The following is a 12,568-nucleotide window of genomic DNA, read 5'->3' as shown; positions in this document are numbered from 1 at the left end:
TCATGAAGTAGTGGCATATGATGTGATATTGTTGATGTACTAGAAATTTAATATAGATGTCTCAAATGAGTGCATGAATCAAGTTATAAAGCGTGACAGACATATGTACCAAAATATGGGCAAGGGTAACATATAAATATTATTTTATATATTTAAGTCAGCATACTCAAAAGTGCAATGCCAAATAATCTTTATCATGACAAGTCTGATGACATCGATAGGAGATCATTATATATTATTTTGACTTGCTGTATTTAATTCAAAATTATAACTGAAAAAACACATTACTGACCTAGAATAATAATGTCTTCTTCTGACATATGCATAAACTGGATTATGATTTAATAATTACATTCAGTATTGTGTTTTCATGTTCACAAGCCATTTACAGATAAAATCCATAGTCAGCATCTTACAACTTAGATTAATAACAATATGCTGACTAGCATGTTGCTCAATTTATTACAAAATCTGGTCAAAATGTGCAGTGATGTGTACATTTCACAGCTCTGTTAAGAACAAAAATGCATGCCGTGACCATTGACGTGATCTCAAAGATCAAGTATGGCTGGTTTTCAAACTCATTAACAATAGCAAGGACATGTTGATTGTCAGATCTACACATTGCAGTAAGTGTTTTAGTGAAAACCCCATCTTCATAAAAATATCCATTCTGGAGGAATAAAAATTACAACAATTTCCTGATTTCCATTCTGGCAGTCATCTTGAAAGGTCAGATTGGCACCATTTACATATAGGACCAACTATATATTACAAGAAGTCTATTAGTGAAAACCCCATGTTGATACTAAAATATATTCAAAAGTAAATAGACAATAGTCTTTTAAATTTGGCCTCTGAGGTGGCAATTCTGACGTTAGACAATTCCTTTATGAGGAATAGCCATAAAAAGATTTTCAAGGTGGTTACCATACCAGCTATTTTGCAAGGTCAGATCAACACCCTTTATAAAACTGGACACCAAACTATAAAATAAGTAATTTAATCCATCTGACCAGCATTTCAAGAGCAGTAGCAATAAAAAAAATTCAAAATGGTTGCAATATTAGGCAGGTAATCAATTTCATTTTTGTCTAGCAGCATATTATTAGTAAGTCATTTACAGAAAATCACCATGTCAATGCGACCACTGGTTGGGGAGCAATAGAAAGTCATCATAAAAGCCATTGTGGCTGATTCCATTTGTAAGTGGAGCTTAGTTGTCGATGTGACCATTCATGCAGTAGGAGCAGCAATAATATGATTGCAAGATGCCATGGTAGGTATATTGGACAAGAAAATGACACCATGTTAACGTGGACCAACCGGAGATCATAAGAATTCATTCAATGAAAACCCAACATTATTATGACCATTCCTAAGAAAGTTGTAATAATATGGTTTTCACTGCTAGCCATTTTGAATGCCACATCAAAACTATTTTGATTTTTAGGATCTACTATTTGTTGGAGATCAAGCCAGAAATGTGGTGATATAGGAAGAACTACATTTTATAGTTAGAAGCATTTTAGCGAAAACCACAAGTTGATGCAACCATAAATTTAGGATATTTAGCAATAATAAGATTTTCAAATTGGCCATGATAGAGTACAGATTTTACAGGCGGTATGACAAAAATGCCTTTTTTGAGGTAGTCTACTGCACATATTGTATAACATTTTGACAATTAAAACAGGTTTTTTTGTGAAAGACAGACAAAAATATAGCTTTTGGGATGGGGAGTAATATTAATATTAATGATGTAATACTTACCTGGCACTATTATTTAGCTTTACTTCTATTTAATGGAATTATTTTGTCCATATTACATGTACTATATGCAACAACTAAACTTCATAGAACATGTGCATCAACCTAGTCTGACCTTAGCATACTGTCACTGGCCCATGCAAAATCAGCCTCATTCTTGTCCAAGTGTGTCTGGCTAATGAAGGACATCAGATGTGCATGGACCATACTATCCTTAAATGTTTCACGATTCTTTCTGTCTATCCATTCCTGGTGACCACAGGCCCAGTCTAGAGAGATACTCCCATATACACAAAATCCTGCACGAGGACAAGATCTGATTTACCTAGGTTTATAATAAGTTCTAATTGAATCACTAGGGACCAACATCAGGTCATGTGCCTTACTGAGGACTGTCTGTTGTTGCTGTGTAGTAACCAATTAATCAAAGTACTGGATTAGCAAAAACCACAAGCTGAGGCTAGACCATACAGCATGGCTCTGAACTTAATTGCTCATAGTGCTGACAAACAGAAGAGCTTCATGCAGACTCCCTGGCTTTCCTAATAGGGGTATTATTCTGGATCCAATTCTTCTGTATCCCTCCAATGTTTAGAATGGGAAGAGGATGCCTCGTTTGTTTTTGTAGATTGCTAAGGAATTTGCTGAAGATCAGAATGATAGGATTCATCCTCCCGTCTGAAAAATTCCAAACTCTTCTGACCAAGCATCTCAAGTGATTGAAGAAGTGGAAACTTAGTACAGTAGTTTCACAAGGTTGTAATGAAGTCTACCACCATTTTGCCTCAGATATGTCTATGTCCTAAATCTTCATATTCCAATGATACTAAGATCCATTCTTGTAAATAATAATTTTCAGGGGAAATGTCTAAACTGGATTTACTTGTGTTTCCTCACCATTGGTGAGAGAAGTCATACAAAGGTTTTGCAAGGGTTAAGAATTGGCAAGACAAAATATAAGATGATCAGTCCCGCTTGCTACAGTGAGATCCTTAGTCTGAGCCTCTAGATTAAAGGTTCTTTCCTTTTCCTGGCCTGTTCCACTCCCACTTGACCTTGGATACAGCAGCATTACTTGTGGGAATTTCAATGGTTTCCTTTGGTCACCTCTGTTTAGTTCTTAGAGGCTTTAGAGTCTGACCTGTTCCTCTCCCACTTGACCTTGGATACAGCAGCATTACGAGTGGGAATTTCAATGGTTTCCTTTGTTAACACCTCTGTTTAGTTCTTAGAGGCTTTAGAGTCTGACCTGTTCCACTCCCAATTGACCTTGGATACAGCAGCATTACTTGTGGGAATTTCAGTGGTTTCCTTTGTTCACCTCTCTGTTTAGTTCTTAGAGGCTTTAGAGTCAAAGGACAAAGGCATTAGTCATGGTAGCTTCCATGCTAATTTGTTTTCAGTTGCTTCCTTGAGTTTACTGAAGGAAGAATCACTATCAACTGTTGCTTTCAATGGCTGTTAGAGGTTATAGCTAAAATGCAATCAATATGGCCAACAGGTCAGTTTCAGTCAAACATCAGTATGCAAATTTTCACATCTCGATAGTTTCTCCGTACAAAATATATTTCTGGTACTCAATTGGATTGGAAGTAATTAATGTATCTTTCGGAAGTGTGAGATGTTTTCTCATCTCTTTGGGGCCTCTTAGGGAAAAAGGAACTAATGCTCTCCTTCTTAGATGACCTTTCCTGTGTAACTTGTAGTGGCGCTTAGACCTCATCACTCATATTTTCACCAACCCATACAGAAGACATTCAAAGAACAATAACATGATCTCTCCCTTGAAGGCGAAACCAACAAACCTAAATGCGAAAAGGGAATATGGGGAAGGAACATCCGTCTGACTTCCTTACTAAGGAGCAATGTGCTTAATTGCAGGCTCTGTCCCTAAAGTAGTGGAATGGATAATTTGAACCTATCTTTGGTTCGGTATGTGTTGATGACTGGTACCCAACCTTTGATGTGCCTTGACCGGTGGCTGTGACACTCCCTATGATGTACGTACATACATACATACGTATCGACAGCACGCAGCCTTAAATACTCTGGAAACTCCAGACAGCTCTAAACAACTTTAGACAGCTTCAGACAGCTCTAGTCATAGTCACAGTCAACTACAATAAAACCAAACTGGTCATAATAATAGTTTCTGTAAAATCTCGAGATATATGCTAATACATTAACCTCTAATAGTGACTTGTAATTCAAAGTTCAAATCTGCAATAAGACATTACAAACTGAATAAGCTTCGCATATCAAATGAAATATAAATTTAACACTTACCCTTATGGCTGGAGAACAATGGAGAGTATACACTCCTTGATGTGATCCAAAATGACCAGTGTCGGTTTAGAAATTGACCTTACTTAAATCCATAGGAGAGTGAGCAATAGTCAGGGTAAAATACCCGTGCATATCATGTTATTAATGTCACTCGTCGCAAGTAATTTCTGGCGAGATACATGTCAATACAGTCGCTTACCTGGAAAAAACACTTATTCACCTTGGATAACATTGTAATTCTGTGACACATGAGGGAGACACAGTCAATTCCAATTAAATTCTGCTCAATTTGCAATCCGGAACATGAAGAGAAAGAATGTGCTTCTTTCCTCTTCGTATATGTATGTCAACTTCAGCAATGTCCTAAATGCTGTCTGGCCACAAACAACAAATGGGACATCTGTTCGTTTATGTACAGTCAGTACATGAATTACACGTTTTGAGTATCCCAAAAGTTTTTTATGCCACAATTTACCTACACTTTCAGACATCTGTAAATAAAATGTGAAACAAGAAACCTTTTGATGACTAATAATAATAGATGAAATCTTATAGAAACAATGGTTGAACAAACCTCAATGTTGTACTTACAACTTAATTTGACTGAAATTAAAATGTTAGAGTTTATCTCTATTTCTCTAAGAAATTATCAGTATATGAACATCCTTGTTGCAAATGATACGAATGCTGATAGCATTAACGAAGCCAGAGTAAATGATGCATAACAACAACAATGATTACGTCACCCTCTTTAAGACACTTGCTACTTTTTTGCACTGAAAGCAAAATAGACTTACTTTGTTTTATTTCGTTAATGAATTAAAAACACTCCCACATCATTGTTTAAGTAATATTAATGCTAAGGAAAAATTGGTAAAACTTTTTGGGATAAAGGAATCTCTGCTATAAAGCTATTAGGAAATTTCATGTTGTGATCATGCTATTGCAATATTCACAAAATGTCTGGACTCCTGTTCAACATATAAACACTTGTTTTAAATTTTAAATGATTAATTTGACTGCACTAAGTAATTATACCTGTTCCTTCAGAAATATCCCACACCCTTCAGTCATACTGGGACTATGTGATGTTAGGCATGTAAAACACGTATATTTTGTTCTGGAATGGTGACCATGTGACCCTTATATGAGAATCTGACTTGCGTCTGTTTTCTGGACAGAATTTGGGAATTCGGGCTTTAAACCAATGACACTTAAAGGTGTTTTGTTGTGACCAGTTTGAATTAAAATTTTATTTTATGGAATACAAGTGATTCTTTTATCTGGAAATATATAAGTGCTCATACAGAATTCTTGGACAAATACATTCATTGAAATGTATTCGGAATTCAAAACTGGATTAAATTTTTTCTGTGATTCAGCAAGAAACTGTTGACACAACAGCGCTTTGAAGGCTGCAACAGATGTCATCGCCTTCTATTTTGGATTTCATCGTGACTCGAACTCAGATTCATTAAGGACTTTTTAATAATAGGACCGCTATTTTTTTATTCTTGCATTAATTTTGGATTTTATTTGGGGTTTTTTTTATCCCATTTTTACCTTGTTTTTCTTGTGAAATAAATCAGTTGTTAAATTTTACAAAGCTTGTTGTCTTCACTCTTTTATGTTATATTTTGTAACAGCCTAAACACGTAGAGACTCAGTTCATGCATTTGCTCTAAGAATTTTAGACTGGGAGATGGTGCATCTAGCTGGATGAGGTAATTTTATTATGGAAAGATACAGCTTAATAGTAGAGATTGGAAATTACATTTTTATGTATTCTATCAACACATTACATGAACCAGTTTAATTATATCTCCTGGGTACCTGCCGGTATAACAATATGTGAAATAAAAGTTTCAGTTGTTTAGATTTTGTTTTCCTCAATAGATAAGAATAGAATATTTATGATCTCTGGTATACCATGTAACAATAAATATGTGTCTGTTCGAGTTCTGCTGTGCTGTGCTGTGCTGTGCTAGACTAGACTAGACTAGACTAGACTAGGCTAGACTATACTATACTGCTAGTCCGCACTCTGTCATGATTGCCATATTTTGCCAGATTTTTAAGATGGTCGTCATAGTAGGGGCAGTGGATGTTTGAGGATCGTAATGTTCATACAGGACCAATTAGACCTTAATATAAAACTCTGCGACAAGCTTCATGATTATCATCTAAGCCTCTGGGTAGGAGTAGTTATACGAAACTGATAACAGATGAAGGACAACAGACGGATAATAGGGACAGGATTCATTGTTGCACAATTTCTTATGGTCCTTTACCGGTAGAGTCAAAATCCTTCGATAAATGATTACTTTCACCTAGCATCAGTTATGGAAAAGGGATGAAACTGAGATCACAAAGTCAAATGTGGCATTATTACAACTTTAGTATTGATAGCCTGTTATTATTTATTAGGATAAAAAGAACAAGGTCATCAAATATGATACTAGAACTCTGATATCACTCACCTTGTATGCTCTTCTTCATGCTGCATTTATCTCCTTCAACCAAGTCCTTCAAAGACTTGCTAATGTCTGTAACAAGGAGATAGAGCGTTCGCCACGACATGAATGCCTGGTGAGTGGTATAGAAGAAAAACTCCCCTGCAAAATCTAGCATAGTGACATAGCAGAATGTCTTGTCTGAAATTGTCATCGTTCTATATTTTGTCACAAGTTCGTTCAAGTCGGAATGGCTTTTGGTATTATTTATCCCTCTCGTAGTGTTGGTATCATCTGCATCAGTTTCAGCATGTTGAGAATTGTCTAGATCAAGTGAAGTTTGGTTTTCCTGAACATTTTCTTCTTGATAGAGGGTGTTCTTATCACTGGCCGAGTTTGTGTCAGTTTGCATTACATCAGATTTTGACACCTTTTGATCAAGTGTGCTATTTTTTTCTTCTTGATCGACATCATCCTTTGAGTTTTTACCTTTGTTTGCAAAATACTCAGAGACAATATTCACAAGGCACTGACTATTATCTGGAAAGCGGTCTTCTGAAATCAGTATTATATTCATTCAAAATGGTATGATTTCTGGCATAAAAAGATTTGCATGCTACCAAACTCTACTAATTTACCTATACAAAAACAACTGCCTGTCAAATTGCTACGTACCAACAATTGTACACACTTATTTTATTTCTAAAATGTACCATCTGCAAGTGGACACTACCGGCGGAAAAGAATGACTAAGAATGTCTTCCTTTTGACTGGCAAGTGTTGAAACCATCTCAGATATCCTTCAGCAATAACAGGAGTTTCAAATTTGCTGTTGTGGTGGACATATTGGATGTCAGATTTGCACCACTTTCACTCTGGGACCAACTAGGTATCATACGAAGTCTATTGGTGGAAACATCATGTCGATATACACCATTTGGAAGGATTAACATAGATAATATTTTCAAGATTGAACCATCCTGGTGGCCATACTGAAAGTAAGTCATTTTTTATCTAGGTCTAACAATACTATAAGAACTTTGATGTTGACAATTTGATGTTAAAATAGCTTTACATTTAATAGACGTGGTGATATCAAGATTTTCAAGATTGATGTCAGATCAGTACCATTTTATACTAGGACCAAGAATACATTATAAGAAGTCTTTTAGTTAAAACCAAATGCTGATATGACCATTCATTCAAAATAAGTAGTGATAACACAATTCTCAAGCTGGCCGTTGTAGTGGCCACATTTGATAACAGATTGGTACCATTTTAATCTAGGACAACATATACATCATCAGACGTCTTCTGGTGAAATTTCATGTCAATATGACTTTCTGTTTAGGAGTTGTAGTGATACCAATATTTTCAAGATGGCCACTGTGATGGCTATACTGGATGTCCTAGTGGCATTTTCATTTGGGACCAGCTAGACCATGGAATCAATGTGTGTGTGTGTGTGTGTGTATGTGTGTGTGTGTGTGTAAAGTTTAATGCCAATTCTCCATTTAGTTTAGGAGGAGTAGTGAAAAACTTGCGCCAATGGACAGACAGATGGTGGACAAAAGACCATTCCAAAAATTCTTTTTATTTATGGCTGGCAGATCTGTATTAGGTTTGATATGCTAATTAAGAAGGATAAACGTAAAACATTGCAACTAATGTTAGTTGCATAAAGGATTGCTATGTATGTCTATATTTTTGTAACTCCTAGTACACGTTCTTCTCTAACTTTTGTAATTTTCATTCTTGACTGCAAATTGTAATGACTAGGTTTTGGTGTACGTGCGTATCATCTATTTTAAGATACTAAAGAACATAAATTTGCATAGAATCGATAAATGTATGTTTACATACATGTTGACAGTTACTTATACTTATTATTAAATATGTTTACAAGTTTTGGGCCTTTTCCATTTGGAGACATCAGTCAGGTGGTATCTTAGAAGAATTCAGTTAATTTCCATTTGGTGGGTTAAATCATACATGTTCTTCAATCATGTTGGAAATGTGCAATCTGTCATAAATTAATATATTTATGTTTTCGCCTTCTTGCTTGTATGTAGCCTGGACTGGTCAGTTTTCTTATTCTTATTTCTTGTGTTCTTGTTCCAACATCAAATCTGAAGACGTATTCTATGTTGTATTCATATAGTATTGAGAGGAAAACATTTGTTTGGCTTCTTCAGTGGAAATATAAAGTGCTCATTTGACTATAATAAATTCTGGAACTAATGTGAATTCTGAACACTGCTATTTTGACAATGTCACAATTCTTGGTGAAGCAGTACATTTCGAAATTCACTTGATAATCTGTATATTCCTCTCACATTTTCATTTATAACTTTTGATAATTAAATTATTTTCTTTTAATTTTACAAAACGTGTTGGTTTTGCTTCTTTCTGTTACAAAATTTAAGATTGTAGAACTGTAACATGATATAGAGCAAATAGTTTGTGTTACAAACCTTTACACACAAAACCAGCAAATTTTGCTAAGGTGGGATGTTTTGCAATACATTGCTCCTTAGTCACACGTATCAACAAACTGGGGACAAAGTCACCACAGAACATGTATATGTACAGGGCAATTCCATATTTAACTCCTCAGATAGCAAATCAAAGTACAGAGAACAAATATTCTAACTGTCCAATTATCTCAACACTGAATTCTGTCTAAAATCTAGTATGCCTATAAATTACTGCAGAATCAAAATGAAAATCAATATAATGACCAGACCACAGTGCATATTTACAATATATGCAAAGTTAGTTTTGTTATCAAAATGCTCTCATTATTGAGTGTAAACAGTTCTACTATACAACAACATAATAGTTTCCTTACAAGGTAATCCACACTAAACAATCTGGGTGAAATTTGGTGGAAAGACATCATTTAATATTGTTAGGCACTATAAGGAACACCCTAGTGATGTTAGATACAAATTGGTTTTGGAGAACTAATCAAGTATTATCAATTGTTATTATGTGTTATAATCCAGCTAATTATGAAAGAAACAAACACTTGGGTGTGTATATGCTTGTCAGCAATGGGATTATACAAAGAATCTACTTTTTATGCATTTTAATACACTGTTTCACAAGATGAACCAATTTACAGATTTCAACAGGCTCACCTCTTTTTTCCACAGTCCACTTTTTCGTGACAAGATCGATCTTGCAGCATCTTGGGTGTACCTCAATGCCTTCAGTTGGAATATGAGGAGCTTCTGCAACTTCTTCATCTAATATACGTTTTGACAAGGTTGTTTTTCCAACACCAAGATGTCCCACAATCATTAGGCGAATGTTATAAACTTTTACTTTTCCAGCTTCTAAAGCTTCTCTGTAAAGTTGTTGTGACTGCTCATCCATCCGAAGTATTTCTGGTGGTAATCCTAGGCAATTCAGAAAGCAGAAAGAACAAATGCATCAAAAATTAGATAACCTCACTTGTCATATATCCTGTAACAGAGAAAATGCATTGTTTATTCCTGAGACTTAGGAACTCAAATATTTACTGAAATAATGAGTCCCAATTTTTTTTTAAATGAGAAATTACTACACCACCCATACGTCTCACTCGTACACCATAAATCAGACTCCTCACTAATATGTGCAGGACTCAATCAAATGGACACAAGCAGAAGATCTTGATGAATGACAACGTACCAAGATTTATTAAAAGCTTTTAAACTTTCAGCCTTTTAGATGCTAGTAAGCATGGTAGGTCAGATGGCAAATCAACTTAATAATATGTACTGTTGTTACTTATAAAGGAATTCCTCTAAGATCATATAATAATACAAGCATGCCAAAACTGAGTAGAATCGGATGAGAAATACTGCCTCTAGATCAAAGTCTAGTATTGCATTAACTTCAGCCATAAGTAGGCTTCTTCCAAAAATATTGTATTTGAAATTAGAAACAGAAATGCAGTCAGAAAGTCTGTGGAAGCATGGAATAATAATAAAAATAATAATAATAATAACAACAATATAACATATACCAGTATGTGATACCATAGAAAGTATTATATCATAGGTTTACAAGGCAATAAATTGTCAACATTTTGCTAGGAACTTGTAATTACTGTAGTACAGGCACAATGTTTATATTGTTAGTATTAGCTGTGATTACATATACATGTATTTTTCTCTGTTATTTCCAAAACGGATATATTTTGGGGTTATATCACTTACAGAATTCATACTATAGTGAAGGAGCAGAAAACATAAAAACATTTGCAAACTTAAATCTGGTTTGCTTGGAATCATAAGCAATTGAACACTTGTTACATGCAACTTACTAAAACAAATTATACCTCTGAAGTCTAGATTGTGGAAAATCTAATTTCAAAATGGTTTGAATTTCCCAAATCCAATTATTTCACACTGATTATATAGATCTCATCTATAATTATGTTTTATTATTGTCCATGGACATTTTTTGATTTTTATCCACCTTGTTTCACTGGGATTATTATTTCTGAAACTGATATATTTCCAAAGGAAATACTCTAAACCCCTTCAAACAATGATAGTTTAGAAAAATAAACACATCATAACACGGGTCTGAATCTAGAATATCTAGTGCTCTGAAAAAAATGACACAATTGGGGAAAGAGATAAAATGAAAATAGCTACTTTACTTTACTATGTGCATAAAATCCACCCTTATGTAGGCAACTTCATAAAAGATCACATCTGAAAATTCATTTCTTATTTTCAGCCAATCAGATACCTTGATTCTCTTAAATTGGGCATTTAATATTTAATATTCCACCACTTATAGGCTGGTTCCTTAACTGTAGCTTACAAAATAATTATTTGTATGGAAACATTACCTATTGTAAACAGAGTATTCAATATTCTACTACAAATCAACTGGTTACATGGCTCAGATAATAACTAGTCATATGGAAACAAATGGTACATCATATTGCTCTCTTACAACGATAGTGTGATCCAGGAAAATGAGGAATCCTGGGATATTATGAGTCATTTTTCTGTAAATGTCCAGTCATAACTTAATGGATATAGCTAGAATTTGCATCTGGAAAACACGTATTCCCATATACTAGTAACAGAGATGTATGCCATCATTTGTATGATTCTATCATGAATACAGCAAACACAAAGTTCATCCCAAATCAATATTGCATACAATATGGGCCATAATAATCTACTTGTACTCAAGAAAATGTAACTCTTCATTAAATCACAGAAATGTGAAATACTGGTCAGTGGGACCTAATTTTATGATAAGGATCATGTAGAACTCTTCAAGATTCATAAACTCACAAAGTTTGTCAGTTATAGTTAAAACAATATGTACACAGAGGACAAAAATCTGTTCATCAGCTAGAACTCTGAGTCAGCTTCAATATTATGATATTTGACTTTGTTGTTTGTTGCAAGGGTGTGGTACTAATATACATTTATGCAAATATTTAGTCTAATTATGTAGGAGTTTAATGTTGTTTTATCTGAGTTCATCGTGGTATAAACTGTCAGATGCCGACTCACACGGCAAATAACGCCCAAAGGGCGTTATGTAAGCTGTGTGAGTCGGCAACAGTTTATACCACGATGAACTCAGAAAAAACAAAGTTAAACTTTTATAATTGAAATTTTTATTATTTGTTATGTTATTTTGTTTGCATCATTAAAAAACTGAAATCTTAATTGAGCGTAGTAATACATGTTTGTGATTTTTCTGTTACGTAGCTATTTATAGCACTTGGGATGTCCAGCTTGATCGCAATAAGGTCATCATAATACCAGTCCTTCAACCAATGGAAGCCAATTTTTTCAATTATTTTTTGTTTGTTTGTTAGAATGCTTGCTTCATGTCTGCCTTAACTGGCGGTGTTTATCTTATGCTGTACACGTGACTCTATTTATAGAAGTGGAAAAGTAGTTCTCCTTACAGTTCATACAGAAATGAACGCAATTCGTTTTGATCACGTGGTAATATTCTGACCAATGGAAATGTTACTTTCCTGTACCAGCTACTGACATTGCAATTATGCTACCATGGACAGAGCTTGA

Source organism: Sinohyriopsis cumingii, chromosome 15 (assembly GCF_028554795.1).
Source record: "Sinohyriopsis cumingii isolate HCF-2022 chromosome 15, ASM2855479v2, whole genome shotgun sequence".
Classification (NCBI taxonomy): domain Eukaryota; kingdom Metazoa; phylum Mollusca; class Bivalvia; order Unionida; family Unionidae; genus Sinohyriopsis; species Sinohyriopsis cumingii.
The sequence above is the reverse complement of the archived record's forward strand: the minus strand, read 5'-3'. Positions refer to the sequence as shown.